Below are 26227 nucleotides of genomic sequence, written 5' to 3' on the forward strand. Positions count from 1 at the left end.
TGTACCTGTCTGCAAGGCTGCTACTTTCATGCCACAGAGAGATACTACTGGTTTGTACACTCTCTATTGTTCCTTTATAGAAGGAGGTGAGGACAGCCGGACTCAGATGAGCACTATTTAAGCTGCGGAGAAAGTGCAGATGCTGGTTGTCCTTTTTAATCAGAGAGGAGACCAGGTCAGGTTGTCAGAGATGTGAACCCCCAGGAATTTTGATTGTTGCACAATCTCCACAGCAAAGTCCTTGATGTAAGTGGGTATATGGGGTGGGGGTGGGCATCTTCTCCTGACATTGATCACCAGCCCCTTGGTTGTCTCCACATTAAGGATCAGATTGTTGTTGTTGCACCAATCAGTGAAGAGTCTCACTTCCTTCCTGTAGTGCATGTCATCCTCGTTCTGGATGAGCCCCACTATGGTTGTGTCGTCAGCATATTTTATGATGTGATTTTTGCTGAACTTTGCACAACATTCGTGAGTCAAGAGGGTGAAGAGGAAGGGACTCAACACCCACTGTTGTGGAGAGCCTGAGGTGATGTGTTTGACCTGCTGTTGTTACCTCCACACACAAACTGAGGCATGTTTGTCAAAAAGTCCAGTATCCAGTTTAGCAGGAGGGTGTTCAGTCCCTGTGGGCCCAGTGTGTCAATCAGATGCTCTGGGATTATGGTGCATATGAAGACATAAAATCACCCAGCAGCATGGACATGTGGAGAGCAGTGGATAAGGCATCCTCAGCAGAGCGGTTTGGTCGATACGCAAACTGTATAGGGGGTTGAATGTGCTCTAGCTACTAGAAAAATGCACCAGTTAAACTGTGGTTTGCCTTTCAAAGAAGTGAGCATCCACAGCATGGAACTTAAGTATTTACAACAAACATTTTGTGGTTCACATGATCTCCAAGATTATGGAATATTATACTAGTTTTCAGCATGCTACTATGAGCCACTGTATACCAACTTACTATACTATATGTATAGTTTTGATATTTATATCAGTTTTACCAAATTTTTTAGGTGTCATATCCACTTTAAAAACACACACTAAAGTTTGTAACTCAGAAATTCCCCACAGACACTGAGGTGATGCAGCCTAAAAACAGTATCGTAACATTAATGATTTCTGTGCCTGTTGCTTTAAATAGAAATGATCTGCATATTTCACAGAATAAAAAACAAAATAAAAAATCAGGGCTAAATATTGTTGATAGCAGGAGTGTTTTTATGCGGGACTTTCGGGATGTTTAACATTCAGTCTTAGCCGTATGCAACTATAAAAGGTAGGTAAAATTGTGTACAGTGCATCTTAAAATACATTTTCAGAGTAACATTCAAACCAACATTAAACCACATTCTACAAACACATGTGGATGCACAACACATTACTGCAGTTAATAAAAAAAATAGATTCATAATAATTACACATTCCTACAGAACATTAAGCTGCTGCACTAATAAATATCCTAATACATCAGCTGGGTTCTTGTCTTAAACACTCAGGAATGCAGATTTCAGTTTTTACGTCAGTTTTTGATTGATACTTCTCAGCTTCTTCACACGCTGTATGTAACTTTCAGATGAGAATGATTAGCGAGTCAGAGGAAAGGAGGCAAGGACATGAAGGTGGAAGCACAGGGAATGAAGATTGATGAACATTTGTTTTAGAATATAGAGAGGTTCAGGATGTGATGATGAAAACTTGTTTGGAAAGACTGCAAAGAATGGTGACGGACTGACGTGTCGAGATATTTGGATGGAGAAGGAAAGAGAAGAAAGCGTTCCAGCTAGTCAAGCGTGGTGTGACATTATAGTCAGAAACTAGGGGTCATAGGGCAGAACAGGACAAAGTAGAGAGACATGAGGCGAAGACAGAAGTGGAACAGGAGAGAGGATAGCTGAGTAGGTACAGTGAGATAAGTAAGATGGATCTGAGTTATGTTCATGGGTTTTGGTTGCACTGGGGTCTAGCAGAGTACTTCATTGGACTTGTTCTGAGCCGCAGTAGAAGTACACTCCTCCGTGCGGTGTGAGTGGGTTTGGCTGTGTTGGAGCTCACTGGTCTGTGTGACTGACATTTATCGATGGATGAGATGCTGGAGGCAGAGGTTGTCTGTGAGCAAGTCAGTCTGGTCATACTAGCACTGGACACTGATGAAAGACAGATCACGGTTAGAGAGAACACACAGGTTTGTACTACGCCGCATGAATGATCAAGGTTTACCCTGTATTTTAACATATTTCATTTCAACATCTTTAATTCACAGTTCTTTTGTTTGGTTGGATCTAGTTCATAAGGGCCTCATCTTGCAGCTGGTGGAAAGGGGTGTACAGTGTAATGCAAGCGCCATTTGTGGGTTCCACCAAATTCCCTTATGGGAGTCATGCCCAGGTCCCACATTCTCAAAATGCAGAGTATAATAGTGCTCATCTGTGGGGCCATGGTCTGAATATGAGGTGTGGGCAGTCACGGTGCAGGTGGATTGCCATTGTTTGGAGGAAGAAAGTGTTTATACTGTAGACCACCAAAAACCAAGTTTAAAGTCCAACACTGTCTCAAACTATAGAAAGACTGCAACAGTCAGGTGCGTTTGAATAACTGCTGATGATACGCCAACATGCATAATGGTAACTACCGTTACCTCTAATAATATTAATATGATGGCAAATTATGGCTGCTGTAGGCAAAGAAAAAATGAAGTCAGAGGAGGGAGAAAAAACTTTCACAAGAGAGCAGTCTCTCCCTTCTTTTCTCAGAGACAGGTGGCATTATCTGCATGGATGAAATGCACACAAGTGAATTGAAAACAACCATTAAATAAAATAAAAGAAAAAGAAAAAAAAAAATCAACTTGATGTAGGCTTCACCTCAGGGAGGTTTAGTTGCAGCTACGTGCATGCTGTCAGGTTGGCACTAATCAGTTAATGAGTCAGTACCTTTGCTTGTATCCACTTCTTCGATACCACAGAGCTGTGTGCCTGTTACAGTACAGTTTGAAGGGAAGTACAGGTGCTACTCTGATTAATTGATATCATCAACACCCATGAATCATGAATCCAGTAAACACAACCATTTTGTGTACAGTGGTTGCCTTTGTGCCAGTATTTTTAGCACTTAATTTGCAAAGTGTGCTCAGACATGACATAAACACTAGCTTGGAAATACACTAGCTTGTGCACTCTGGGCATGTCCTAGTCTGTGTCCACTGGCAAAATTGGGGCATTACTGGCAATGTTATTATCAAAACCAAGCAAATTTTTTGCTATGGTGGATGACCCACTACGTCACGTTTTTCTCTGGTTGTGTATTCTTGATTTTTGTGTAAAATTATTCCAACATATAAAATCGTTTCTCGTCTGCATTACATCAGCAGAGGTAGAAAGATAAGTATTCAGCTATGATTTTGATTATTTTGTTGGGGTCAAAGGTCAAAAAAGGAATTTGCCATCATTTTCTGAAAATGTTCTGTTTGACCAAATGGAAACTCAGGGTTTCTGAGCACTTTAAACCAAACATCTGCTCTCTGGTCTCAGTGGATGCAAAGTTCTGATTAGTTGGGGTTTTTAGATATGTTTGGCCATTGTCACAATAACTATTCTTTTTCCTGACAAATTGTTCCATTCATGTTTATAGAAACTTGTACCTTGCAAATATTTTGATGCCCATAATAATACAGTAGGACCAGCAGTTCCTGAGATATGGCACATGGCAGCGACATACTCGTGGACAGAGAGAATATAATAGACTACAAGTAGGATCATACTGAGGGAGAGATTATATGTTGAGATAAAGTGCTATAAATGACAGTGACATACAGTATCCTAGGCCCTGGATGAAATATTTGAAGGCTTCAATGACTTTGGCTGGCTGTGGAGCAGAGAGGAAGACAGACAGGGATGAAAACACATTAGGATTTGTTTACATCTTACTTGGTAATGAATAGCAGATTAGCTGATTAAAAGCCTTAAAAGCCTGTGGTACATAGCCAACTAATAAAGATAGATTGATCATATTTAAGATCGAAGCATTAAATAATGGTAGGGCTTCCTTGAGCAGCCTGGTAGGAATGGGGTCTAATAGACATGTTGATGGTTTGGATGAAGTAACTAATGAAAATAACTCAGACAGAACAATCTGAGAGAAAGAGTCTAACCAAATACCGGCATCACTGAAAGCAGCCAAAGATAACGATACGTCTTTGGGGTGGTTATGAGTAATTTTTTCTCTAATAGTTAAAATTTTATTAGCAAAAAAAGTCAAGAAGTCATTACTAGTTAAAGTTAAAGGAATACTCGGCTCAATAGAGCTCTGACTCTTTGTCAGCCTGGCTACAGTGCTGAAAAGAAACCTGGGGTTGTTCTTATTTTCTTCAATTAGTGATGAGTAGTAAGATGTCCTAGCTTTACGGAGGGCTTTTTTATAGAGCAACAGACTCTTTTTCCAGGCTAAGTGAAGATCTTCTAAATTAGTGAGACGCCATTTCCTCTCCAACTTACGGGTTATCTGCTTTAAGCTGCGAGTTTGTGAGTTATACCACGGAGTCAGGCACTTCTGATTTAAAGCTCTCTTTTTCAGAGGAGCTACAGCATCCAAAGTTGTCTTCAATGAGGATGTAAAACTATTGACGAGATACTCTATCTCACTTACAGAGTTTAGGTAGCTACTCTGCACTGTGTTGGTATATGGCATTAGAGAACATAAAGAAGGAATCATATCCTTAAACCTAGTTACAGCGCTTTCTGAAAGACTTCTAGTGTAATGAAACTTATTCCCCACTGCTGGGTAGTCCATCAGAGTAAATGTAAATGTTATTAAGAAATGATCAGACAGAAGGGAGTTTTCAGGGAATACTGTTAAGTCTTCAATTTCCATACCATAAGTCAGAACAAGATCTAAGATATGATTAAAGTGGTGGGTGGACTCATTTACATTTTGAGCAAAGCCAACTGAGTCTAATAATAGATTAAATGCAGTGTTGAGGCTGTCATTCTCAGCATCTGTGTGGATGTTAAAATCGCCCACTATAATTATCTTATCTGAGCTAAGCACTAAGTCAGACAAAAGGTCTGAAAATTCACAGAGAAACTCACAGTAACGACCAGGAGGACGATAGATAACAAATAAAACTGTTTTTTGGGACTTCCAATTTGGATGGACAAGACTAAGAGTCAAGCTTTCAAATGAATTAAAGCTCTGTCTGGGTTTTTGATTAATTAATAAGCTGGAATGGAAGATTGCTGCTAATCCTCCGCCTCGGCCCGTGCTACGAGCATTCTGGCAGTTAGTGTGACTCAGGGGTGTTGACTCATTTAAACTAACATATTCATCCTGCTGTAACCAGGTTTCTGTAAGGCAGAATAAATCAATATGTTGATCAATTATTATATAATTTACTAACAGGGACTTAGAAGAGAGAGACCTAATGTTTAATAGACCACATTTAACTGTTTTAGTCTGTGGTGCAGTTGAAGGTGCTATATTATTTTTTCTTTTTTGAATTTTTATGCTTAAATAGGTTTTTGCTGGTTATTGGTGGTCTGGGAGCAGGCACCGTCTCTACGGGGATGGGGTAATGAGGGGATGGCAGGGGGAGAGAAGCTGCAAAGAGGTGTGTAAGACTACAACTCTGCTTCCTGGTCCCAACCCTGGATAGTCACGGTTTGGAGGATTTAAGAAAATTGGCCAGATTTCTAGAAATGAGAGCTGCTCCATCCAAAGTGGGATGGATGCCGTCTCTCCTAACAAGACCAGGTTTTCCCCAGAAGCTTTGCCAATTATCTATGAAGCCCACCTCATTTTTTGGACACCACTCAGACAGCCAGCAATTCATGGAGAACATGTGGCTAAACATGCCAAGTCTCTGAAATTTCACTGTTCTTCACCACAATCTACCCGTATTTTCCAAGTTCATCACAAAACAGTATATTACTAACACGAGTGTCTGTGCATTGGTGTTTTCAAGACGAGTAGGCCTTTCCACACACAGAGCATGTCGGTGTTTGTAGGAGTGGAAGAACTGACTCACGTTGACTTGGTTCATTGTCTTCGTGATATGGTGACGGTATTTAGCAATGAGGTCATGGTTGTTCTGGATCTCATTCTGACAAGTCAGTTTGAAAACAGAGATGCTGGGTGTGTTTAGGTCACAAAATGCTGATTGCACAGTTTTATACGGATGCTATGACGACTCAGTTACAATTCACTGGAAAATCTGGATTTGAGCATTTTTGTCTTGGCCTACCTTTCCAAATAAATGTGTGATCAGTGTGTCAGGGAGGGTGTGTGTGAGAGAGAGAGCGAGCAGTTGATATAAAGGGATCAGAATCAGCAGTTCAGGTTGTGGGTGTTGCCCTGATTTGACAGTGGGATGAGGGAGCAGCTCGCACACACACACACACACACACACACACACACACACACACACACACACACACACACACACACACACACACACACACACACACACACACACACACACACACACACGCATGTCTGACCTTGTTTGCAACACTATCCATTAGTCCTTCAGCACTGGGGTTGATGTTGATCAAAGCCAAACCGTCTACCAAATCACGGTGATTCAACTGCAGAGAGAGAAATAACTTGTGATTTTTGTTCAATTGAGGAATAAAATTATTTAAATGCCAAACAATGTCATACTTCAGACACAGAAGAAATTTTGAAATTAACTACTTAAAAAGAGGAATTAAGGGATCTGCTCAAGCCATCAAGTGAAAAAAAAAATGAGTACGTTTAATGCTGTTTCACCCAAAAGCCGGACTCCCATCACTGAAATCTGGAAGTAACAGGATGGCATGAAACTGTCTCGCCACATCAAAGCTGTCTCCAATACAAGGGAGTCAAAGGTCAACCTCCATCACAGGGATGAACAGAATATTACTCTGAGGAAACTTAAAATACTACTCCATACCCTCCATTTCCTAATTTACAGTTTCACCTGAACCCCAGTGGCCATGTAATGTTTGAAATCTTTTTACCCTTTAATATACCTACTTGACTGAGTTTTTAAAAGATGAGGCTCTAACTCATCTAGCCAAGTCAAATCTAGTCAGGATGTAGGCTCCTGTTCCAACTCCCACTCCAATCACGTTGTTAATTCTGCAAAGCACACATTTAAAATGTCAAAACTAACTTGATTCTACAATGCTGCGTCAATAAACATGTTAAAATAGCTTGCCCTTTGAAGGTCGACGCTGAGGTAACACAAGGTTTGTTTGTCTTTATTATTCCAGGCCTGTCTTACCCAAAGTGCTTGAGGACTACACGAAGAGCTTCGGACAGCTGGTCCATGGAAGGGTACGTTAAACTAAGCAGCCAAATGTGCATATTAACATGATCTGAGTCAGATGCATTCACATGAATTAGATAATGAAAATAAGATAATTATTTGGGACATAATCCAGAACATTTGACAGAGTAATGGATGAGTAATAAACTGACGTGGTAGGAAGTGTTTTGGCACCCTCGTGTTGTCCTGGTACTTCTACATGGCAAACAGGCAAATGTTTCTTCATTTCCTGCATGTCCACATGGTTGAACATTGTCTCAAAACATGACTTGTCTACAGGAAGAAAAGTACAGAAGCGAGATGAGTTTTATTTATGAGAAAACCTCAAAGTAAAATTAATGTTGTTGTTGTTGTCGTCCATTCAGCTGCTCCCGTTTTTGTTCAGGGTTGCCACACAGCCAGATCCGCACTGGTAGTTGGCACAAGTTTTATGCCCTTCCTGAAGGATGCCCTTCCTGACGCAACTCCAGTGTTACCTGGAGAAACCCACACAGCCGCGTGTTCCAAAGAGTTCTCCCATCCAAGTACTAACCAGATCCTGCACTGCTCAGCTTCTGAGATCTGACGGGATCAGGCTGACACAGAGCAGACCAGCTGCCAAAAGTAAAATTAATAAAAAAATATACAATGTGCATTTTATTGTATACATTAAAGTGTTTTTAACACTGGATTTATGTCCCACTTTTTCATATAAGGCAGACACTCCAAGTGCTTTACAATAATGGATCAGATACACACGTCAAACTGCTCCCACAGAAGAGGCTCAACTGCACATGTGGAGCAACGTCAGCATTAAGGGTACATTAAAGATGGTAATAAAAGAGGAAAACAAATGCTGTTCTTTCAGCTTTCCCACATACAACCTCAATTCCAATGCAGTTGAAACATTGTGTAAAATGTAAATAAAAACAGAACACAATGATTTGCAAATCCTCTTCAACCTATATTTAATTGAGTACACCACAAAGACAAGATATTTAATGTCCAAACTGATAAACTTTGTTTTTGTGCAAATATTTGCTCATTTTCAAATGGATGCCTGCAACATGTTTCAAAAAAGAGCTGGGACAGTGGTATGTTTACCACTGTGTTACATTACCTTTCCTTCTAACAATACTCAATAAGAGTTTGGGAACTGAGGACACTAATTGTTGAAGCTTTGTAAATGGAATTCTTTCCCATTCTTGCTTGATGTACGACTTCAGTTGCTCAACAGTCCGGGGTCTCTGTTGTCGTATTTTGCACTTCATAATGCGTCACACATTTTCAATGGGCTGTCAAGAAAGGTTGAAATCCCTCACTGCTTACTGATATTAAAAATTGTCATCAGTAATCTAAGTGGTGTGTTTTGTGAACTAGAAATACACTGAGAAATGGTTTAAAGCTGCTAAAGAGAAAAATTTTTGTGATTGAAATGATTCCATGATGAAAAGAATTGAAGATGATTTCATAATGAAGATGTCAAAATAATGTTGTGATTAAAGCTGTTTTGAGATGAAAAAAATAATTTAACAAAGTGGTTAAGAGTTGAGGAGAAACTCCGATTTAAAAATATTAAAATAATGCTGTAAAAAGAATAACTGTTGAATGTCTGTTTCTGCTGATTAAAAAAAAGGAGAAGTGAGTGCTTTCCGGTGGAGAGGAGCAGTCCGGAACTTTCCACTGTGACATGACAAACAACTGTTGTAATCTCATGTGACTGTTAATGTTAATCAAAGAGAAAAACCAATGTAAATCAATGCTAATCAATGTTAATGTAAATCAACCATGTCCAGCACACAAGAGGAGAAGAATCAGCTCAACTTGTAACTATATTAGGAAGAAAAACCTGAAGAAGTGAGAGGCGCATGCCCACTGAAACAAGGAATATTTAAGGAAAGAACCAGGAAGGATCGGAGTTAGACGTCTGCCTTTCCTCTGACTGGACCTGATGCGAGGATGGACCACACCAAGCAACAGACTCTGGGACAAGAAAAACTTCAAAGAGGGAGTTTCTGAGCACTTATCATCGCAAAAAGAGACTTCACGTTTCACTCCAGCTGAGCTAAATGCAAAATAAGAACAGGCTCAACAGAAGGTAACCAACTATCCCCCAACCCTCAGCCGAGGGACAAATCCCCAGTTTGAAGATTTCTGAGCTCTAACCCTGCAAGGACCGTGAGCCTCGAGGGACATTAGACTTTGTACAAAGTTTAGTGTTTCCACCGGAGGATTACATTCCAGCAGAAAAGGATAAGACTACAAGGTGCCAAGTGGGTTTTCCCTCTCTCTTCTACTCGAGTATATTTTGGATCTTATTCCCCTTGAATTGGATTTTTGACCTCAAGTTTCTGGGTTATAATTTGGACATTACTCCCCTTCCATACGGAGTTTGGATTATAAATTAAGTTTTCCTAGGATTGGACATTCAACATCACCATTCTACAGTTGGTTTTTGTTCCTTTTTTCTGATTTGATCATTTTATTCCTTTTTATGCTATTAACTTTAATCTGTATGCCTGCACTTGCCATCTCTGCAAAAATTTTTCCAACTGCAGTTAAAGCATAAGTGTGGGCATTAGATTTTTTTGGAGTCTTCTTAAGGAGTGGTAATTAAATTGGTAAAGTGTGTTCAACATCAACAGGTTCTGTAAGGTTTTTCTGTTTTTTTTTTAAATTAATACATCCCTTGGGATCCACTGTATGGATCACTAAAACGTTTTCTAGCAACTACCAAGAGCCCAGATCGCTTAGAGGAGAGCTGCTGTGAACAGGCGTGGGCGGCTTTGTATCCTGGCTCCAGGGCTGTTCAGCCAGTGTGCGAGGTCAGCGTGAGCAGGGATGGACGTCCGGATGGAAGCAATGAGCAGCTAGACGAGTGTCCTCGCCACCAGCTTAAACAACCCTCAATCTAAATCCTCACGGGTTATACCCGCAGGTGATTGGGGGTTGGACCATTTAGATGGAGAGCTGGTCCAGCCAGTCCACAAGCTTCTCCCGTCCTTGTTTTACTTCTTTTTATGAAGATTTTTCTTGAATCCCCACTTTAGACAGAGCCACGATTTCGATCTCTGGGCGGACGTCTTTCTTGTTGATATTGGGGCTTCTACTGGCTGGTCAGACAGGTTCTCTGTACTCGGTCCAGGTCGCGACTCTTATCCGTCTCTCCCCTTTCCATCTGCAGGCTCACCTCCATCACCAGCTTCACTGAGTTCCTCCTCTGTGTCCTGGGCAAGGCTCCTGTTCTCATCTGCCTTGGGGTTAATCTCTTTGAGTTTTTCCCCCAGTTCTTTCAGCCATCGTGCCACGCCTTTAACCTCCTTCTGCTGACTGGTTGCCCGTGCTAAGGGGTCATCCAGGATTGCATCCATTGCCAGCAACCCTGCTGTCATCTTTACTATGGGATCATAATTTTTCCCGGGGTTTATCAGGGGCGTTATCTTGCCTTCTTGCAACATCTCTAGTAGCTCACACCACCATGCGAGCCACTCCTCGATATCCTTTTTGGTTTTTGGGACTTGTGGTCACTTCAGGACTATCAGCATCTGCCCTTCTACCTTGCGACCACGGTGGAAGACTCCTGATTCTGCCATCGCCTCACACATCCCTCGCTTCATGAGCTCCTCAATTGTGCTCACAGCATAGCCTTTGACATACCTTTGGACAGGCTCCGTCCAGGTGTTGTATCCATCTCCATACAGCACAATTCTGTGGGGTAGCCAGAGGGCGGACAGTGCTGGCTGAGAATCTCCTCCTTCATTCTCTGACTCTTCTTGGTTATCGAGGTCCTGCACTTGACCTGGTACTCCTCCTTCATCAGACACGGTCTGCGTGACTGTCCTGGAGTCGTCTGCCATGACGATTTACTGGTTGTTTCTGTCGTTAAACCTGGTGCTGCTTTCTCTCTTTTTTCTTTTGCCATCCTCCGCGTTCACACAGTTGTTGGTCATTGACACTGCCGCTGGCCTCACCACCTACACTGCTGCAGTCTCTGTCGTCTCGAGTCGTCTGTCTCTCAAAGCCTCTCGTGGTACCTGGAATCAGGGATGAGTGGCAGACTAGTTAGCTATTCAGCACCGATCTCAGGATTCAGCTTGACTGTCCCTTCTCAGCCGCTCCTTTTCCCGCTTCTCCTTGAAGACTCTCGCAAGGCTGGTGACTCTGCATGTCCTCGCAGATCATCCGACAGCACTGCTTCCCTCGCAGGGCTGTCATCCTTCTGACGCTCCAGCAGTCGTATTCTTCTGCTTCACGTCCACTTTGCTCGGTTGGTTCCACATGACAGGCAATACTTCTCTGCCGGGGTTCTTCTATAGATTCAATGATCCTTCCATCAGGTCCCTGTTCGGGCGCCCTGTTCAGGATGAGTCGCAGACTAGTTGGCTATTCAGCGCCGATCTCGGGATTCAGCTTGACTGTCCCTTCTCAGCTGCTCCTTTTCCCACTTCTGCTTGAAGACTTTTGCGGGGCTGGTGACTGTGCACGTCCTCGCAGATCACCCGACAGTACTGCTTCCTTCGCAGGGCTGTTGTCCTTCTGACGCTCCAGCAGTCATCTTCTTCTGCTTCACGTCCACTTTGCTCAGGTGGTTCCACACGACAGGCAATACTTCTCTGCCGGGGTTCTTCTATAGACCCAGTGATCCTTCCGTCAGGTTCCTGTTTGGGTGCCCTGTTTGGGATGAGTGGCAGACTAGTTGGCTATTCAGCGCCGATCTCGGGATTCAGCTTGACTGTCCCTTCTCAGCCACTCCTTTTCCCACTTCTGCTTGAAGTCTCTCGCGGGGCTGGTGACCGTGCACGTCCTCCCAGATCACCCGACAGTACTGCTTCCCTCGCAGGGCTGTTGTTCTTCTGACGCTCCAGTAGTCATCTTCTTCTGCTTCACGTCCACTTTGCTCAGTTGGTTCCACACGACAGGCAGTACTTCTCTCCCGGGGTTCTTCTATAGACCCAATGATCCTTCCGTCAGGTCCCTGTTCGGGTCCTGTTCGGGACGAGTGGCAGACTAGTTGGCTATTCAGCGCCGATCTCGGGATTCAGCTTGACTGTCCCTTCTCAGCTGCTCCCTTTCCGGCTTCTCCTTGAAGACTCTCGTGGGGCTGGTGACTCTGCACATCCTCGCAGATCACCCGACTGTTCTGCTTCCCTCGCAGGGCTGTCATCCTTCTGACGCTCCAGCAGTTGTCTTCTTCTGCTTTACCTCCACTTTGCTCGGGTGGTTCCACACGACCGCGAATACTTCTCTGCCGGAGTTCTTCTATAGACCCAACGATCCTTCCGTCAGGTCCCTGTTCAGGCGCCACGTGTCAGATCCAACCGAGTGCCACACCCTTGTTTCAGGAGGCACTGGACCAGCTCCCCGTCCAAAAGGTCTGACCCCCAATCTCTTGCGGGTATAACCCGTGAGGATTTAGATTGAGGGCTGTTTAAGCTGGTGGCGAGGAGACTCGTCTAGCTGCTCACTGCTTCCATCCAGACGTCCATCCCTGCTCACACTGACCTCACACCCTGGCCAAACAGCCCTGGAGCCAGGATACAAAGCCGCCCACGCCCACTCACGGCAGTCTCCTCGAAGCAATCTGGGCTCTTGGTAGTTGCTAGAAAAGGTTTTAGTGATTCATATAGTGGATCCCAAGGGATGTGTTAATTAAAAAAAAAAAAAACAGAAAAACCTTACAGAACCTGTTGATGTTGAACACACTTCACCAATTTAATTACCACTCCTTAAGAAGACTCCAAAAATCTAATGTCCACACTTAGCTTTAACTGCAATTGGAAACATTTTTTGCAGAGATGGCAAGTGCAGGCATACAGATTAAAATTAATAGCATAAAATGGAATCAAATTAGAAAAAGGAATAAAAACCAACTGTAGAATGGTGATGTTGAATGTCCATTCCTAGGAAAACTTAATTTATAATCCAAACTCCGTATGGAAGAGGAGTAATGTCCAAATTATAATCCAGAAAATCGAGGTCAAAAATCCAATTCAAGGGAAATAAGATCCAAAATATACTCGAGCAGAAGAGAGAGGGAAAAAACACTTGGCACCTTGTAGTCTTATCCTTTTCTGCTGGAATGTAATCCTCTGGTGGAAACACTAAACTTTGTACAAAGTCTAATGTCCCTCGAGGCTCACGGTCCTTGCAGGGTTAGAGCTCAGAAATCTTCAAGCGGGGGGATTTGTCCCTTGGCTGAGGGTTGGGGATAGTTGGTTAGCTTCTGTTGTGCCTGTTCCTCTTTTGCATTTAGCTCAGCCAGGGTGAAACTTGAAATCTCTTTTTGTGATGATAAGTGCTCAGAAATTCCCTCTTTGAGGTTTTTCTTGTCCCAGAGTCTGTTGCTTGGTGTGGTCCATCCTCGCATCAGGTCCAGTCAGAGGAAAGGCAGAAGTCTAACTCCTATCTTTGCTGGTTCTTTCCTTAAATACTCCTTGTTTCAGTGGGCATGTGCCTCTCACTTCTTCAGGTTTTTCTTCCTAATATGGTTATAAGTTGAGCTGATTCTTCTCTTCTTCCTGTGTGCTGGACATGGTTGATTTACATTAACAGTCGTATGAGATTGCAACAGTTTGTCACAGTGGAAAGTTCCGGACTGCTTCTCTCCACCGGAAATCATTCACTTCTCCTTTTTTATCAGCAGAAACAGACATTCAACAATTATTCTTTTTACAGCATTATTTTAACATTTTTAAATCTGAGTTTCTCCTCAACTCTTAACCACTTTGTTAAATGAACTTTTTCATCTCAAAACAGCTTTAATCACAACATTATTTTGACATCTTCAATATAAACTCATCTTCAATTCTTTTCATCATGGAATCTTCAATCACAACAATTTTTCTCTTTAGCAGCTTTAAACATTTCTCGGTGTATTTCTTGTTCACAAAACACACCACTTAGATTTTTGATTACAATTTTTAATATCATTAAGCAGAGAGGGATTTAATTTAATATCAGTAAGCAGAGAGGGATTTCAACCTTTCTTGACAGGGTGACAGGTCTGGACTGCAGGTAGGCCGGTCTAGTACCTGCACTCTTTTACTACGAAGCCACACTGTTTTAACACGTGCAGAATGTGGCTTGGCATTGTCTTGCTGAAATAAGCAGGAACGTCCCTGAAAAAGACGTTGCTTGGATGGCAGCATGTGTTGATCCAAAACCTGGATGTACCTTTCAGCATTGATGGTGCCATCACAGATGTGTAAGTTGTCCATGCCATGGGCACTAACACACCCCTATACCATCACAGATGCTGGCTTTTGAACTTTGCGCTGGTAACAATCTGGATGGTCTTTTTCCTCTTTTGTCCTGAGGACACAACATCCATGATTTCCAGAAACAGTTTGAAATGTGGACTCATCAGACCACAGCACACTTTTCCACTTTGTGTCTGTCCATTTCAAATGAGCTCGGGCCCAGAGAAGGCGGCGGTGTTTCTGGATGTTATTGATGTATGGCTTTCGCTTTGCATGGTAGAGTTTTAACTTGCACTTGTAGATGTTGCGATGAACTGTGTTAACTGACAATGGTTTTCTGAAGTGTTCCTGAGCCCACGTGGTAAGACCCTTTACACAATGATGTCGGTTTTTAGTGCAGTGCCGCCTGAGGGATCGAAGGTCACGGGCATTCAGTGTTGGTTTTCGACCTTGTTGCTTACGTGTAGAAAGTTCTCCAGATTCTCTGAATCTTCTGATTATATTATGGACTGTAGATGATGGAATCCCTAAATTCCTTGCAATTGAACGTTGAGAAACATTGTTCTTAAACTGTTGGACTATTTTTTCACGCACTTGTTCACAATTTGGTGATCCGCGCCCCATTTTTGGTTGTGAACGGCTGAGCCTTTTGGCGATGCTCCTTTTATAACCAATCATGACACTCACCTGTTTCCAGTTAACCTGTTCACCTGTGGAATTTTCCAAACAGGTGTTCTTTGAGCATTCATCAACTTTCCCAGTCTTTTGTTGCCCCTGTCCCATCTTTTTTGAAATGGCAAACTGCATTACGACCCTATGGTCATCAGGTTGCAGTGCTAACCTTCAGACCAGCACTCTCAAACTTGACAGGATATTAGATTAAAGCATCAAAGAAAGGTCAAACCAACACAATATATAAAGATATTTGAGTTGTGTTTATGCAAACAAAATCAAACAGTGATTTAAAATTATTATGCTTACGGTTCAGCCCAACATCATGAAAAGTTAGGATGACAGGTCGATTTACCCTGGGTGACCCTATCAGGGTACACTGGACCTTCCCATAAGGACTTTCTATGTTCTGCTCCTGGAAGGAAAAAACAAAACACAGTATTGTTACACTAGTTTTCATTGGTATAATCTTAAAGAAAACAATGCAGTTGCTTTGAAAACAGAATGTTCCAGGTTCAGCACCACCTGTACCCATTCTCCATGTCCGGTGTAAAATTTGTGCCAAATAAACATGCAGAAGCTGAAAGAACGTACTTAATACTTATTGCAGGACGGTGACAGCAGCTGGTTGCATGTAATTTTAGCATCATCCATCTGTAATTTGAGATCTTCAGTGTCTTTATTAAATTACTGAACAGGTGCAATACTTCTCATCTGAGTGTCTTGAAGTCACCACTTACTTGACACAAAGTTATTCCAGTGGTACCCAACCAAGTGCACAAATGGTGTCGACCTCAAGACTGAACCATCATATTGTCTTGCACCATATTTGCTAATACTTCCAGAAAGTTGATAGTCCGACCTGTGAGACTGTTGGCACACAGAGAAGACAGAGTAGTGCCAGAATATTGTGTAAATGTCTTGGAGTTGTGGTCATTTGTGCAAGAAGACCATATCTGAATTAGGTTTTGACATGCCAGTGTATGTTTGCAAGACAGTGGTGGGCTGCACGTGTCAGGGTTTGGATTTTGTTGTATTGTGTTTGCTCTGTTTAGTTAGGTTATGTTTTGTGATTTCTCTTGTGGGGTTTTTTCTGCTTGGCCTTGGTCTGTCCCTTTCTCTCTTGTTTGTTGGGCCACACCTTTATTCTGTTGCTTTCCACACACCTGTTCCTAATCGGTAGTTCATCACCAGGGTGTATACAACCCCTGGCAAAAATTATGGAATCACCGGCCTCGGAGGTTGTTCATTCAGTTGTTTAATTTTGTGGAAAAAAGCAGATCACAGACATGACACAAAACTAAAGTCATTTCAAATGGCAACTTTCTGGCTTTAAGAAACACTATAAGAAATCAAGAAAAAAAGATTGTGACAGTCAGTAACGGTTACTTTTTTAGACCAAGCAGAGGAAAAAAATATGGAATCACTCAATTCTGAGGAATAAATTATGGAATCACCCTGTAAATTTCCATCCCCCAAACTAAAACCTGCATCAAATCAGATCTGCTCATTGACATTGACCCTATGCCATGACATTGATCCTATGTGTCTTTTTGCAAGGAACGTTTTCACAGTTTTTGCTCTATGGCAAGATGCATTATCATCTTGAAAAATGATTTCATCATCCCCAAACATCCTTTCAATTGTCCAAAATATCAACGTAAACTTGTGCATTTATTGATGATGTAATGACAGCCATCTCCCCAGTGCCTTTACCTGACATGCAGCCCCATATCATCAATGACTGTGGAAATTTAGATGTTCTCTTCAGGCAATCATCTTTATAAATCTCATTGGAACGGCACCAAACAAAAGTTCCAGCATCATCACCTTGCCCAATGCAGATTTGAGATTCATCACTGAATATCACTTTCATCCAGTCATCCACAGTCCACGATTGCTTTTCCTTAGCCCATTGTAACCTTGTTTATTCTGTTTAGGTGTTAATGATGGCTTTCGTTTAGCTTTTCTGTATGTAAATCCCATTTCCTTTAGGTGGTTTCTTACAGTTCAGTCATAGATGTTGACTCCAGTTTCCTCCCATTCGTTCCTCATTTGTTTTGTTGTGCATTTTTGGATTTTTGAGACATATTGCTTTAAGTTATCTGTCTTGACGCTTTGATGTCTTCCTTGGTCTACCAGTATGTTTGCCTTTAACAACCTTCCCATGTTTTTTGTATTTGGTCCTGCTCTCCAAGGTGTGATCACTCCTTTTTAGATGCAGACTAATGAGCAGATCTGATATGATGCAGGTGTTAGTTTTGGGAATGAAAAGGGTAATTCCATAATTTTTTCCTCAGAATTGAGTGATTCCATATTTTTTTTCCTCTGCTTGGTCTAAAAAAGTAACCGTTACTGACTGCCACAATCTTTTTTCTTGATTTCTTATAGTGTTTCTTAAAGCCAGAAAGTTGCCATTTGAAATGACTTTAGTTTTGTGCCATGTGTGTGATCTGCTTTTTTTCTATAAAATTAAACAACTGAATGAACATCCTCCGAGGCCGGTGATTCCATAATTTTTGCCAGGGGTTGTATAAGCTTCATGGGTTGCACTGGTTACTCACCAGGTCATTGTGCTTTATGGCTTTGCTTCACAGCCTATTTCATAGTTATTTTCGACCTGCTTTCTTGCTGTGTTTTGGACTGTCTGCTTGTATGTTGGACCACGCCCTAGCCTAATGTTTCTGACACTGTTCCTGATTTTTGACTGCCTTTCCGTGTACCAAACTCTGCTTATTGTTCCAATAAAACCTTGTCGCCAAATCCCATCTGAGTCTGAGTTCTGCATTTGTGTCCAGCCATCCGGTACCACTGGTTCTGATAGCAAGTGAAGGTCACAGGGTCAAAATATGATGGACAAACGTAATTTTCTTTGAAGAACGAAGGTTCAGTGTTAGTTGTCCTGATGGGTGACTCTTGATGGGTTCCCATAGGGTTCACCTCAGTGGACGACATATACTCAACCCTATATCCTGGTCCTGGAGAGGGATTGTTTTGGTGGCTTCAGGATTATGGTCTGGCATATCATCTGTTTTTCAGATTACAGATGATGGGACATCTTGCATAGTGTTTGAACATGATAATGCTTGGCCAAACACAGCCGAGGTAGGTGACCAAGAATTTCCTTTGAAACAGTAATGTGGAGGTGTTGATTGCCCCTCATTATTACCAGAAATGAACACCAAAGAATCCAGCGTTCACCAGTCCAGATTTTATATCCACCTGCTCTACCCAGAGCTGATTGAATCAGTCAGGTGCCTGTTAGCTATTCAATGACTGAGCACACATGTACACCCCCTGGCAAAAATTATGGAATCACCGGCCTCGGAGGATGTTCATTCAGTTGTTTAATTTTGTAGGAAAAAAGCAGATCACAGACATGACACAAAACTAAAGTCATTTCAAATGGCAACTTTCTGGCTTTAAGAAACACTATAAGAAATCAAGAAAAAAAGATTGTGGCAGTCAGTAACGGTTACTTTTTTAGACCAAGCAGAGGAAAAAAATATGGACTTACTCAATTCTGAGGAATAAATTATGGAATCACCCTGTAAATTTTAATCCCCAAAACTAACACCTGCATCAAATCACATCTGCTTGTTAGTCTGCATCTAAAAAGGAGTGATCACACCTTGGAGAGCTGTTGCACCAAGTGGACTGACATGAATCATGGCTCCAACACGAGAGATGTCAGTTGAAACAAAGGAGAGGATTATCAAACTCTTAAAAGAGGGTAAATCATCACGCAATGTTGCAAAAGATGTTGGTTGTTCACAGTCAGCTGTGTCTAAACTCTGGACCAAATACAAACAACATGGGAAGGTTGTTAAAGGCAAACATACTGGTAGACCAAGGAAGACATCAAAGCGTCAAGACAGAAAACTTAAAGCAATATGTCTCAAAAATCGAAAATGCACAACAAAACAAATGAGGAATGAATGGGAGGAAACTGGAGTCAACGTCTGTGACCGAACTGTAAGAAACCGCCTAAAGGAAATGGGATTTACATACAGAAAAGCTAAACGAAAGCCATCATTAACACCTAAACAGAAAAAAACAAGGTTACAATGGGCTAAAGAAAAGCAATCGTGGACTGTGGATGACTGGATGAAAGTCATATTCAGTGATGAATCTCGAATCTGCATTGGGCAAGGTGATGATGCTGGAACTTTTGTTTGGTGCCATTCCAATGAGATTTATAAAGATGACTGCCTGAAGACAACATGTAAATTTCCACAGTCATTGATGATATGGGGCTGCATGTCATGTAAAGGCACTGGGGAGATGGCTGTCATTACATCATCAATAAATGCACAAGTTTACGTTGATATTTTGGACACTTTTCTGATGTTTAAGGATGATGAAATCATTTTTCAAGAAGATAATGCATCTTGCCATAGAGCAAAAACTGTGAAAACATTCCTTGCAAAAAGACATAGGGTCAATTTCATGACATAGGGTTAATGTCAACGAGCAGATGTGATTTGATGCAGGTGTTAGTTTTGGGGATGGAAATTTACAGGGTGATTCCATAATTTATTCCTCAGAATTGAGTCAACGAGCAGATGTGATTTGATGCAGGTGTTAGTTTTGGGGATGGAAATTTACAGGGTGATTCCATAATGTATTCCTCAGAATTGAGTCAACGAGCAGATCTGATTTGATGCAGGTGTTAGTTTTGGGGATGGAAATTTACAGGGTGATTCCATAATTTATTCCTCAGAATTGAGTGAGTCCATATTTTTTTCCTCTGCTTGGTCTAAAAAAGTAACCGTTACTGACTGCCACAATCTTTTTTTCTTGATTTCTTATAGTGTTTCTTAAAGCCAGAAAGTTGCCATTTGAAATGACTTTAGTTTTGTGTCATGTCTGTGATCTGCTTTTTTTCTACAAAATTAAACAACAGAATGAACATCCTCCGAGGCCGGTGATTCCATAATTTTTGCCAGGGGTTGTATGAGCTAATCAGCTTTTGACAGCACAGGGAGAGATGAAAAATGTAGTTGTGGGGTCCCTGAGGACCAGGATTAGGAACATTTGTGGGATGAACTTGGTCAGTGTGTGCGACAGTAGCCAAATTCACCACACAATGTAAAGAACTCAAACCCTTAACCTTGCAACAACACCATATACCACAGTACCAAAGAAGTGTACCTGTTGTTTTTTGGTCTGTGCCCGACTTGCAAAGTACTGGCTGACTAATGAATTGTCGTCCCTGTATAGTTGATTCCAAACACTTCCCCCACCTTTTTAAGCATTTTTCTTTCTTTGCCTCTCACATGCCTGGAAAAGCTCCTCGCCATCTAACCATGTCATTTAGGTCCTTCAGACTTTTTTCAGTAAAATTGTTCCTGGGAGCATGAGCATGAATAAAACCTTTCAGCTTCTGGGGGGGCTCTGCCCCCATACTCCCCCCTTTTTTTTTAAAGCATTTTTCGTTTTTGCTTTTCAGGTGACCCCCCAATTACAGCCCTCTTAACCCCCTGTCACTTGAAGCATTTTTTTTTAATGTAGATGGAAATTAATATTCAGAGTTTTCAGCTTGTTGACAGTAGGGCTGTACAATATGGCCAAGTTATTGTATCTCAATATTGTCATGTAAATGTCACTTATATGCATGCTCTCCATATTCTTGAGCCACTTAGGTGGGTAGGGAGAGTTCCCATGGGATAAAAAAGCTTTTCAACCTACCATCCCTGGTTCTCAAGACCAGGCACCAAAGTGGCTCTACTCTCTCATTTTTTTAAAGATATTTAGGTGTACCTTAGTAAACACTAGTAGAGTTCCACCTTAGATTTGGAATGTATAATAGAAGATATACCTTACTGAATTTTCATCTCAATATGATATACGATATGACTATGATTTGACACAAAGTGCAGCAACAGTGAAAATTAAACATTCTTAAACAAAACAGTAATAATACCACACTCATTTTGTACTCATCATAAGGTTAGGATACTGTGCCCTCCAAAAGTATTGGAACACTTTGAATTTCACACATTTTAATTTGTTTATGTCATTTGAAATACAAAAAATAATTAAAATTTCTAAAATTATCTTCCTAAAACTGAAATCAAATCTCTAAAACGTCATAAAAACCTGTAAATAATAGTCAGTTTCATTGCCAGTTTTCTTTAGACAAGTCAGGGGATGGAAACATGAACATTTCCAAGTCACTGAATATGTCTTGTACTTTATTTACATCAATTATGAAGAAATACAAAAGTTTATTTCACCAAAACATCAAATCTAGGCTTTCATCTCAAATGTACTTAGCAGCATCTTACATCTCATACACAGTGCAGCAGATAAGAGAATATTTAGAGTGGAATCCTGCAAATGGTGATACAAGCATCACAAATAATCCATAGACATGAACTCTTTAAAAAAAAACTGATTGGCCACTTAAATTTTCAATAATCAGCCAGGTAGGGATCAATTGAAGAATTACACAGGGGTCAAAATTAAAAGATGCTCCAGTTATATATATAAAACTACACCACATTATTTGCCTGATCATAAAGATTCCAAAAAAGGTGTAGTTTGGACAGTGAGTGACTGAATGTTATGGAGTTATGAGATAAAAGCAGCAAGAATGGTGACCAAGGTCAGTTTCAGTTTGTACAGGGATCAAGGGTTAAAGTTGCTCCATTAATTTAGCTTTAGTTCAAACGACATGTTCAGTTCAAATCTGGAGCAAACATTTTTCTTCTTCTACTAAGGTGGATTAGAATTTTTTGTGGTACACAGCACAAACTACTGGACAGGAGGAACCCAGCAGTCAATGTGACACTGATTTCAAAATACAGGTCTTTCAACCACATGTGTGGTGCTGTGACATGTCAATCATCTGTGTCCAATCAGATTTCAAGGGAGTCCAGTGAAACCCCACCCTCTGCTCTAGCTCCACTCATGCCAGGAAGTGTTCAACATTTCCTGTTTCACTGTGACTGAGAATTCGGCACTTCCTGTTTGAGTGTGAGCTTGCCACTGAGTTCCCACGAGATTCCATGGGATCTCATCTGTCAATCCAGGAAGTGTTTGACATTTGAACATTTCCTGTTTTACTGTGGATTTGAATTTTGGCACTTGCTGCTTAGGACGCCCTGTACCATGAGTGAGCTTTGCGACGCTTTGCTCATATTATTATTATTGTTGCTGTTATTATTATTTGCATACTGTAGTATTGGCTTGGGAGCGAGAGATAAATTATTCACTGTGGTGACCCTCAAAAAAGGAGGAATCGAGGAGAAAAGTTGAATTTCCAAATATTATTTTTTTTTTAAATAAATCAAATGTTATGGAGAATTTTGTATAGTTTTTAAAATAAATCAGTGATAATCAATTAAACATGATCAACATAAAGTAAAACCAAATGTCACTTCGTGTAGGCTTTACCCCCGTCCACTGCCCATAGAACATTTCACCAGACCCTTTAGTCTTTCTTTGCAGCCACATGGATGTGATGCCATATTCTATCTTTGGGCTGAGACCCATGACTGCAGACCCAGCCACCAGGCGCTTGCCTGTGACCCCACAACCAGGTGTATCTCTAGGAGGGGCAGTGGTTTCCCTAATCCAGGTGAGGTGTCTCTGTCCATTTTCATGTCAATCATCTAAGGTGTTTATCGAATCGCCCTTTGTTTGTTGTCTCACCTGGGACCAATTTGCCAAGGGAGGCCCTACCAGGAGGTAATGCTCCATACAACAGATCTTCTAGGTTCACTGGAGCCCACAAACACCTCCACCACATTAAGGTGTCAATTCAGGGTGTCATATTTCCTAGCTCACTTGATCATGTATCAGGATCCCTCAGCAAGAGTAAGACAACTTGGCCGAGGATAGGGAAGTGTGGGATGAGCTGCTTGGTCTGCTGCTGCCACAAGCCTTACTCCACTAAGCAGCAGATAATGAATGGATGAGTGTAAAAACCATGGGTTCACCCAAACAAATTCACACTAGATATTTGTTTTCTTTAGTCTTTAATACTTAACACTCTTGATTGTAAGTTGTCGTTTAAGGTTTTCATTGTTTTTAGCACATCATGTTTTGCACAATACTGTATAATCTGTTTAAATTTATTCTGTAGACCAGAATCAAAAACCTCTTAAGAAGAAAGACGCCAAAGGCTTTACCTTAATGAAAGCAGTTAACCAGCAATAATAAACCATTCAGTTTACAATAATTATTTAAAAAAATGAAAACATAATGTTACAAAATAAGTGCATCAGGAATTAGTTTTTAATTGTGCATCTTAAAGCACAATTGGATGAAAAGAATTTATCCTCTCCTGTATCTAAATATAGTGTAAATACTCGTAGTTCTTATTGTGGCCCACTGGGTCACATGTGCTGAGTGCATTTCAAATATTCAAAACTTTGTGAAGCATTATGAGGCTAAAATATTTAGACACCATCACTAATTCAACAGTGTTTTTAGAGTTTGAACACCTAATATGACTTGATTACTTCACTATGCAGTAGTTGTCTAGTATTAGTGTCATGCTTGACCCCGGCTCGGGGTTTAGATCCTGATTTTGGCGCTATATCCTTTATGGTTTGATAGTTTTTTTTTCTTTTGTTTATTCTTTCTCTTGTAAATCTCAGTTTGATTCTGTTTAATGCTTTGCTTTGCTTTCTAGGTAGTCACTGGTTCCATTCTTTATCTTATCATTTTGTTTCGCATTTATTTATTCTATAGTTGGTTTTTGTATTTGTTCTGTCATGGTCCTTTAGGTTTCTTTAGTTTTGTTCGGTTTATCACATTTATTGTATATGCTTGGTCACAGGTTTTTGTTACTATTTATCTTTGATGTTGCTTATCAGTTTACGTTCGATTTGTCATTTATTTATCTTTGATGTTGCTTATCAGTTTACGTTCGATTTGTCATTTATTGTATTATTCAGTTGTCACCTGTTTTGTCTTCTGTTCATTACATTTTTTTTTTTTTTTTTGCCAATTTTACTGGACCAGTTCCATTCTAGTTTTAGTTTTAATCACTAGTTTCCTGGTTTTCCTCTTTTTAATTTGTTACGGTAGTTCTTAGGTTTGCCACTTTTGTTTTGCTCACATTCATTTTTGAACACGTTTTGTTTCTCACAGTTTTTCTGTCACTCACCTCTTGTTTTGCACTGCTTTGTTTTGCCCTCTTGCACTCTTTTGCCCTTCTTCTCTCTTCTTTGTTAATTTCACCACACCCCTTTCCAGAACCTTCCACACACCTGCTTCACATCAACCTGATTAGTTTGCTCCACTTTAAAACCCTCACTGTTCCACAACTCACTGCCTGATTGTTGACTTTGTTTACTCTCTTGCCTTCAGTTCTTGTTGTGATTGCGCTTCTTCTTCTTCTTCTTTTTTTTTTTTTTTTCTTTTTTTTTTAAACCTTGCCTGTGTATTCCGACCTCTGCTACTCAGCCTGTTTTTTGACTCTACCTCTGTTTTGCCTACATTACTCCTTGACGCCGGTTGTATGAACTTTGCTCGTTTCTGGACCCTGACCTAACCTGCATCATGTCTGATACCTCTGCCAGTAAGTTTGACTACCTGTGTACCAAATCCTGTGCCTGGTCTTCTGATAAAGCTTCTTATCAATCTAAGCCAACCATGCCTGTGAGTCTGCATTGGGTCTCCTCTTGCTTCATGTGTCAAGCCACTGCCAGCCCTGATAATTAGGGTCTGAGACCAGATATTTACTCTGACTGGAGGCTCAAAGATGGATTCACGTTTGTTCTCCAGGACCATGGCTGAGTAGGTCGGACAGCGCACAACAGAAACACGAGAGATGAATGTAGGTGTGGAGTGTAATGAAGACCACTACAACTGTGGATCACTGTTGAAATCAAGCATTAAAGGTGTATTTTGCCAATAATACTTGGTTCAGGTCTACATTTCCCCTTTTTGCATGCACAGTTTATAAGGTCCAATATGTCATCAGGAGCTGCTGGTAGACTGCACCAATCAATTAGCAGTGTTGAAACATCACCAGTTTCTTCCAACTTCCATCCACATTCACTTGGAGATGGTACCTCTGGAACTTGTTCAAAACATCGGCAAAATATACCTGCCTGGTAATCTGCCCACATGATGTGTTTAATGAGGGAATTCTTGTTTGGTGGTAGTAACTCTTCTGCATGAGTACCAAGGTGAAACATATATCTGGCAGCATTAACATTATCTGCTTTGCCTTGTCCATACAAATGCCGTACAAATTCAGCCAGACTTGATACAAGCTCTTCTGATGGACTGAAGGCTTTTCCCAGCTCTTGGAATGCATGTACAAAACTTTGGTTCTTCATCATAAGCTTGTATGGTTTCAGCTTTCCCTTTCCGACAAAAGCACTCACTGAGTCACACCGTGAAGAGATGTAATCCAACATGTGCTGATGTGGTACTTGATTCCAGTTGATCTTGTAAAGACACAAGGACAGCCTAAGCTTATGATGACATCAGTCTCCATGCTCGTAATGTCCACTGCTGGTTGCTCTGATGTTGACGTGCTTGGAAGACTCTGTTGGGCAAATTTGGCATGTAACAATAATCTTGTATCGGCCTCTTCTTGAGTGCAGAACAGATCTGGCACATGTTCTGCCTTTACTCCACCATGGTGTTGCCAAAGTCTTTGGCACTCTTTGCCATGTGCAATGAGGACTGTTATACATCTGTACACTTCAAAAGGTACCCTCTGTCATGCACATACATGTCAACCCCTTTGAGGGTCCACCTGTATAACCAAGTGATAAAATCAACACAAAATCCTTAACCTCCTAAATTGCACCAAAATCAGTTTTATTACAGTACACACAACCGCATAGCAGTATCACATAATTGGGGTTTTGTCCATATATTAACACCAGGGATCTCCATGGGCTCTTTTATGGTGGAAGTCCTCCACAGTTAAATCCTCTTGCTCCACAGTAAAATTGCTTGCTGTCAATAAAATCAATGTCTGCAAGTACATTGTAGGTATTTTGTACAAACTCAATATATTTCCCGTGAATATAGTGTCACACAGGTGTTCTATTTTTACAGAAACAAGAACTCACAGAGTAACAGATCACTGCTCCAAACA

General features: G+C 41.1%; 1 pseudogene; it reads right to left on the reverse strand.

Moving 5' to 3' along the window:
* Nucleotides 1-159: 159 nt before the first annotated feature.
* On the reverse strand, nt 160-25007 carry LOC117513506 (annotated as a pseudogene).
* Between the last annotated feature and the right edge of the window lie 1220 nt (nt 25008-26227).

Source organism: Thalassophryne amazonica, chromosome 7 (assembly GCF_902500255.1).
Source record: "Thalassophryne amazonica chromosome 7, fThaAma1.1, whole genome shotgun sequence".
NCBI lineage: Eukaryota > Metazoa > Chordata > Actinopteri > Batrachoidiformes > Batrachoididae > Thalassophryne > Thalassophryne amazonica.